The sequence below is a fragment of the Orycteropus afer genome, unplaced genomic scaffold, assembly GCF_000298275.1.
Source record: "Orycteropus afer afer isolate SDZICR_OR568_19922 unplaced genomic scaffold, OryAfe1.0 scaffold00169, whole genome shotgun sequence".
Lineage (NCBI taxonomy): Eukaryota > Metazoa > Chordata > Mammalia > Tubulidentata > Orycteropodidae > Orycteropus > Orycteropus afer.
This window is the reverse complement of record NW_006921756.1, coordinates 7,050,210-7,057,553: the sequence shown is the minus strand read 5'-3', so window position 1 is coordinate 7,057,553 and position 7,344 is coordinate 7,050,210. Positions and strand designations below refer to the sequence as shown.

The 7,344-nt window shown below is 39.8% G+C and overlaps 1 protein-coding gene across 1 annotated transcript in view; it reads left to right on the top strand.

Moving 5' to 3' along the window:
- Window positions 1-7,344, top strand: part of AGBL4 (AGBL carboxypeptidase 4) — a gene marked incomplete at its 5' end in the record, with an annotated part of 1,767,058 nt that overhangs the window by 275,956 nt on the left and 1,483,758 nt on the right. The window lies entirely within an intron of this gene.

Here is a 7,344-nt window from a genome sequence, read left to right as displayed (position 1 = left end):
AGTAGATACACTCCTTGGAGAGAACAATCATGGGAGAAAGAAGGGCTGCTTTTGCACAGGGAGACAGCTCAGGGGGCAGGAACCCATGGAGGGATGGACACTGGGAAGAGGTAACTTGGGGAGGAGGTGGGAGAGGAGCTTTGCATTGTGGTAAACTGTGGTCAATGTCATGAGACAGAGTGTATGTGAACTGCTGTATGGAAAGTGAATTTGCTCTGTAAATCTTCACCCAAATCACAATAAGAAAAAGAAATAAAAAAAATTAGAGATGGCACCAACCTAGATGAGCTTTGTAGTGATTAGAAGTAAAATTGGGAGTAGAAGAGTCCAGTTCATCACAAGCTCAGTACTATACTTCCTATTAAAACAAACCATGGGATTTTAGAATAATTTTATTTGTATAAAGTTTTCCTAATTTTAAAATATGTCATTTAACATTTTATAATTGTTTATTCTGATCATCTGAATGTTTTGCAGTGTTATACACCCATTCCTCACTTATTGATATGGTTAGGTCCCAAAGACCAGGTCATTATGCAAAATCGGCATCATGCAAGAGTTAGGGGCTATGCTTCATTTTCAATACTGGTGATCCCCTCAGATGCTTACTGCCCATCAGGTGTTACTGATGCATTTTGGGATGCATGTGGAACAGTGGGCCCCCCTTTTTCACCACTGCAGAGTTTGTAGAGGTTGGCGTGATGGTGGTGGTGTTCAGGTGTTGCCTGCTGCCAGCCATGGTTGAGGACCCTTCTTATCCTCCATCCATCTAGGCCCCACAGCCTAGTGTGATCCCCTTCCCTCTCCTCCCTTTCTGCCTCCCCCTGCCTACCTCCCCAGCACCTTTAGGCCTGTGCTCATCCACGCCCTGTCTGCTTGCAACCTTGTATTATTCCACTGTTGTCCCATGTCCACTGTGGCCAGACCAAGATGGGGATGAACGGGAGTTGTCCCAACAGTTGGCCACTTTCCCTAACATGGTCCAGTTTTTACCAGGGCCTCTGATATATCATTAACGGTGGCCCATGGTGGGCACCCTGTGACTCTGCATGGGGCCTGGACCATCAGAGGTGCCGCCTGAGAATTTTTTCAAATTCGTTGTTGTAAATGAGAAATGTTGGATAACAAGATAGTTGATAAATGAGGAGTAGATGTAATGCAGTCATTGTACTGGAATATTAGAACCTGGGAAAATATAATTGGCTAGAAGGACCTTATATAGCATAAAGTTGACACAACTGTGAGTGCCTAAGGGAAAGGAACATATCTCAATTATATTTTTATTTTTAGCACTTGATCTGGGGCCTGGTTGAACAAGTGTATAAGTGAAATCCAAATCAGCTGCAGTGCTATTGGATATTAGAATAGAAAAAGACCTTAAGAAATCATCTAGTCTAACACCTAACCTTAAAGATGAAGAAACTCAGAAAGACAAAGAATACATGGCTTAATGTCTCACAAACTGAAACTACAATGCACTTATATACACTTTCAGTTGTAAAATATCTTTTTGTTCTCATGCCATTTTCAAACTTCACAATAATCCTACCTATACTACTTCAGGGGCAATATTCTTCTCAGAGTCAACATGAATGACTCTCAGTGTTGTGTAGCTATACACAGTGACACAGTGCATGAAATAGATACCATTATCCCTATATTATAGATGAGGAAACAGGCCTAATGGGGAAGTGACTAATCCAAGATCAGGTAAATTATGTATAGCAGAACCAATACTGACAAAATTACTGACAACTCAGTAATTTTTTTTCTTATACTACTCCATTCTGAAATAGAGCATTTAATCCTTCAGGCCTAAACCCATGACACATTCTAAACAACATTTAAAACAAAGACTCAGGAATTCACACTGGTTCTGAGTCTTCTTATAATGTTTTTCAACTCTTTTCCTACTATTCTATTTTTGCTTTGACTTTTCTCTATGGCTTACACTATCTTTCTAATGACAACCTTGGCCTGACCTTCCTTAAAGGTTTTCCTTTTCTCTTTGGCTGCTTTCCCAATTCGATCCCATTCTGTCACCTCCTACTTAAGTTCCTCTTCATCCCAGCACTTCCTTTCCCTTCCACGACTGGGTGTTGGATGTACCGTTTTCCTAAAGCAAGACTTAGAATTTCTCCTGCATATTCTCTTTTTCTCTGACTTTTCAAGTCCTCCTTGTTCCTCATTTTGCCACTTAACACAATCTCCTTCTCTGCACGCTGTCTCTGGGTGATTCATCTCTGCCTGTCACATGGGTGTGCACGCCAACACCTGCACACACAGGTGAATCTGCTCCGGTGATAATTTTAATTACAGATTTAGTCAGAAGTAATTAAGCCTTTCTGTAACAGGCATGAGGACTGAGTTTTAAAAATTCCTGTTGTTTTAGGCATCCCACATGTGGTTTGTGCCACCCTGGTTTGCAGAGTAAGAGGAGCCCCTAGTGCAGTTAGATTAATTAATAGAAAGAGAATAAACTTAATGGAGCCAGAAGAGTGCAAAAAGTGGTGCTTTCTCCCCTATATCTCATGCAGATGGAATGGCCATCCTGGGATTGTAGCAGGGGATGGCAATTGCATTTTAATTACAGGGCTGATGGTTCAGGCACTGCACCAGATGGAAGGGCCTTTTTAGAGGGAGGCCCACTCACAGCCTCTGCCGATTTTCCTTGTGATGCTGGTTAACAGACTCCAGCAAGAGACAAAAGTGATGAAGTTGCAGTCTGATCCAATGGATTTTATTCCCTATTCTGTTGCTTGACTTGTGAGTTCAGTCAGGTCTTGACTACTGTGGAAAAAGAAAAATACTCCTTCAGGCACTTTACCAAGTGAAGGAAAAGGATGAGACTAGAGGGAAGGAAAAATTCATCTTTGTTTCTTCTCTTCCTCTATCATCATTGTGGTTATTTTATAGCCTACAAAGCATCTTCACTTCCATTATATCATTTAGCCATTTTAGCAATGTGGTAAGAAATATTATTTCCATTTTTAGGGAAAAGAAAATTGAGGTTAGGACATATAAACTTTTATAGGGTTAGCAGTGTTAGTGAGTCACTGATATGAAGGAAATATTATTAAGGGAAAAGAGATATTTGTTCCCTAGCCACCCAAAACTGTATAGATCTAGAAGTTCTATATTAAATAATCTCAATAGAGAGAAAAGGAAGCTAACACTCAAGTGATATAGTGGAGGGCAGTGTGAGATAGTGAAAAGAGAATGAGCTTTGGGACTAGTCCTAGTGCAGTTTTACTCTTGCACATGTATCTTTGGAATTTTTTGGGAAATCTCCTTTTTAAGCTTCAATTTTCCCATCTGTAAAGTGCAAGGTTGGACTGGATGAAACTGAGACCTTTCCAGACACGAATCTTCCTACATCTTGGTTGGGAGTCTTATCTTCTGTACATCCTGAGGACAGTAGTAGCCTATTTTTTGAGGAAGTCAAATTCTATGATATGACTCTCAAGAAGGTAGACTGAGAACAATAATCCTGAACTGAAGTTAATAGAGACTATACATTGGAGAAATTTTAAAAATGTTATCAAATGTGGAAACAACCACCTAGCTCATGGAGATGCTTTTGTTTACCCAGAAATAGAAATTATCCTAACAGATCAACCTGGGACTGATGTGAAAATCTAATTCTCAAACACAAAATGCCACCCCACAAAGTACCTTATGGAACCCCACAGTATGGTACTGAAGCAAAAAGAAGAGTCATTGGAAGCCATCCCAAGCCCTTTTGCCATCATGTAAATAATTTCACTTAGTAGTGCTTGTGTCCGAGTATCTCCTTCATTGACTTTTTATCCTTCAAAGAAGGATCATTTGTTATTTCCTTATTCTAATTGGATGGTTTGAGGGGGATAAACATCAGGCCTTCAGAGCTTTCAGGACATTGATTTATAGGAAAATTATTTGTTCTAATTACACAAAATGATTTATAACTTATGCAAATGTGTGATTTATTACTAGACCATCTTTTTTATTTGTGGGCTGCATCACCTTTAGTATTTGCTAAGTTTTTCCTAGGAATGGCAGTACTATCTAGATTTGGCTGTTGGATGCCTTTTATCCTCCTGGCAAACTAAAATGATAATGGTATAAACATATTTCATTTAACAAAAAATCACCAAGCAATCTCTGTGTGCAGACACTGGGGATTTAGAAATGATAGTGTTCATACAGAGGACATGCGAAGCAGACAGATCTTACAGTATTTTAACATGCTTTTTGGGGGTTTTCTGGTTTATATCATGTGATCCTCACAGCAGCCCTGTAAGATAGACAAAGCAGGTTTTGTCCTGACAGTTTTACAGATGAGGATACAGGCTCAAGGAGGAAAAATGATCAACCCAAGGTCACTTAATGTAAGAATTATAGAAGTCCAGTTCAGGATTATTTTTCCCAGTCTACCTTCTTGAGAGTTGTATCATAGAATTTGACTTCCTCAGTGGACTCCTATAATTATAGAAGTTCATCTGTAATTCTTGGCAACCAGGGTCAGTTTGCCTGCTTGTATGTATGTACATGCATGTGTGTGGGGTGGGGGTGGGGGTGGGGCAGGAATTGTAGGGAGAACTGGGGACATATTGTTTCCCTATGTGAAAACATGAAGAGGGGATAATTTTCTTTGAATGGCTGCATAGCTTATGTACCTGACTCAGAACCTGGCCTTCCCACTTGTTAGTTTGAGTTAAGACATTGAAAACATTCCTTGGGCGGGAGGCCTATGTTGATTTGTTACTTGCTATTCATTCACTCACTCATTCATTCAGCACACCTTTATTTAAAACCTTTGTAGTACCTGGTCTTGAGCTATATATAGGAAAGGGGTGGAAGGTGATAGTTGTTGTGGGGATGTGATACAAGTATCAGTTGGGCATGGTCTCTCTCATCAAAGATCCCACTGCTTGTCTCCAATGTCCCCATTTACATACCACTTCACCTTCTATGTTGAAGCTACTGAGAGAATTGCCACACAGGCAAATGAGATCTTATTCTATTTCTAGATTGGGATCACACCAAGTCATGCCTTTTTCCCTTCTCTGCTGGTAAATGCCTATGCTATCTTACTAGATACTGAGTTCTTTGAAGTTAGAGACCTGTTGTATTCCCTGGGTCTTCAGTGCATGGCACATACAGATTCTCAACAAATGTCTGATCTGGGAACAAAGGAATGAATTAATGGAATGTTAAGGTTAACTTTGCTTCTTTCTCTTAAACTTCCTCTGTTCTGGCCCTGGCTTAGTTTTTCTTTGTTCTTCAGACTCAAAGATGTTCTTAGAACTAGAATCTCTTTTTCAGTTCCCAAATATAAAAAGATTTTCCTCTATTATTTGCAATCCTTGCTAAATGTCCTTACACTTACCCAGCAACTTCCTCAGAGCTGAAAGAGTCATCATAGATCAATATGAACATAGTGTAATCTTGGCCAAGTTTCTTAGCCTCCCTAACATTCAGTTTTCTTCTCTTTGAAATAATAATAAACTCTACTTCTTGGCTTGTAATTATAATCAAATGATAGTATATATCACTAACTGCTATATCAAAATTCAGCTCAGGTGTCAGTTCCTCTAGGAAACTATCTCTGACCATTACCCTTCTGGCTGTCTTAGTTGCCTTCTCAGTTTCTCAGAGTACACTGATTTCCCTCTGTTATGTACTTACATCTGATATTATACACCTATCTCCTCTACTGCATTGTGATATCTTGTCTATGTGTTACTCATCTTTGTACTCACTCATATTCACCCAAATAGGTAAGTTACTATCTTTCATAGTGCTTAAATTCTAGCTGGAAAAGGTACATAACCTACTCTGGTGGCGTAGTGCCTAAGGCATTTGACTGTTAACCAGAAAGCTGATGGTTCAAACCCACCAGCCACTCCTTGGAAGGAAGACTGGGCAATCTGCTTCTGTAGTGATACCATATTGGAAACCCAAGGAGGGGTCATTATGAGTTGGATCTGACTAGAAAACAGTGAGTTTGGTTTTATTTGATTTATAGAGAGAAAACAAACAAATATATAGTCATGAAATAAATCAAATATGATGGAAGGGAGAAAATTTCCATACATAAGGGGCTTTTTTAGATTGGATGGTAAGAGAGGACTAAAACAACAAAAGCCACTTGCCATTGAGTCAATTCTGACTTGTGGAGACTGTCTGTTTCAGAATAGAATTGCTCTCCATAGTGTTTGCAAAGCTGTGATCTTTCAGAGGCACATTGGCAAGCCTTTCTTTCAGTATGACTCTGGTGGGTTCAAACCACCAACCTTCTATCTGGTAGTGAAGTGCTTAACTGCTTAACTGTTTATACCACCTAGGGATTCCTTACTATGCCAATAGACTTTAAATCGGTATGTAGCCCTCCCCTTGCTTGTGGTTTGCTTATTGTCTGAGAATTTGGTTAGACATAATACTCTTCCTAGCATAATTACTCTCCATTTCCATTTCTGATTAATTGTTGCTTTCATTCATGATGATTTTTGACCTATGCATGTGAAAGAAAGCCTTTGAAAATAGCAGATGAGAAGGACAAACATGTTTTTATCTTTAAAAATACTGAATTGGCAAATGTCATTGTTCATCTATATTTTTACAACAGTAAAGTTAGGAGAGAACCAGCTCAAAGATCTGTGATTGGTAAAAGGAAAATTCCTGGGAACTTATTTCTTCAGCCCCCAAATTTTCTTTAAAAGAAAATGAGCAATGATTTACATTTTTTTAGTTCATGATAAAAAGTAAGTTGGTCATATAACTCATTTTCCAAGCCTGAATTTTTGTGTGTGCGTGAGATGTACTATTGATAGTGATGCCAGGACAACAGGCATAAACCAAGACAGTCCCAGGCATATCAGGGTGTGCTGTGCTCACAGTAGTAGGCAGGCAGCATAGTGTCAGACACAGGCTGGAGTAAACTGACTTGGGATCAAATCCTGGCTTTGCAGTTTGTTCTTGTTGTTGTATGCCGTCGAGTTGGACCCGACTCATAGAGACCCCTCCTTGGGTTGCTGAGTATGGAAGTATGGAAGTAGATTGCCCAACCTTCCTTCCGAGGAGTGGCTGGTGGGTTTGAATCACCAGCCTTCTGGTTAGCAGTCAAGTGCCTTAGGCACTATGCTACTAGAACTCCTATTTACCATTAAGATAACCTTGCATTTACCATTAGGATAACCTTGGGCAAGCTGCTTTAGCTCTCCATAACGGTTTCTCCACCTGTAATATGAAGCTACTAAACTTATATCCTGGGAGCTCTGGTAGCATAGTGGCTAAGGCACTTGACTGCTAACCAGAAGGCTGGCGGTTCAAATCCACCAGCCACTCCTCGGAAGGAAGATG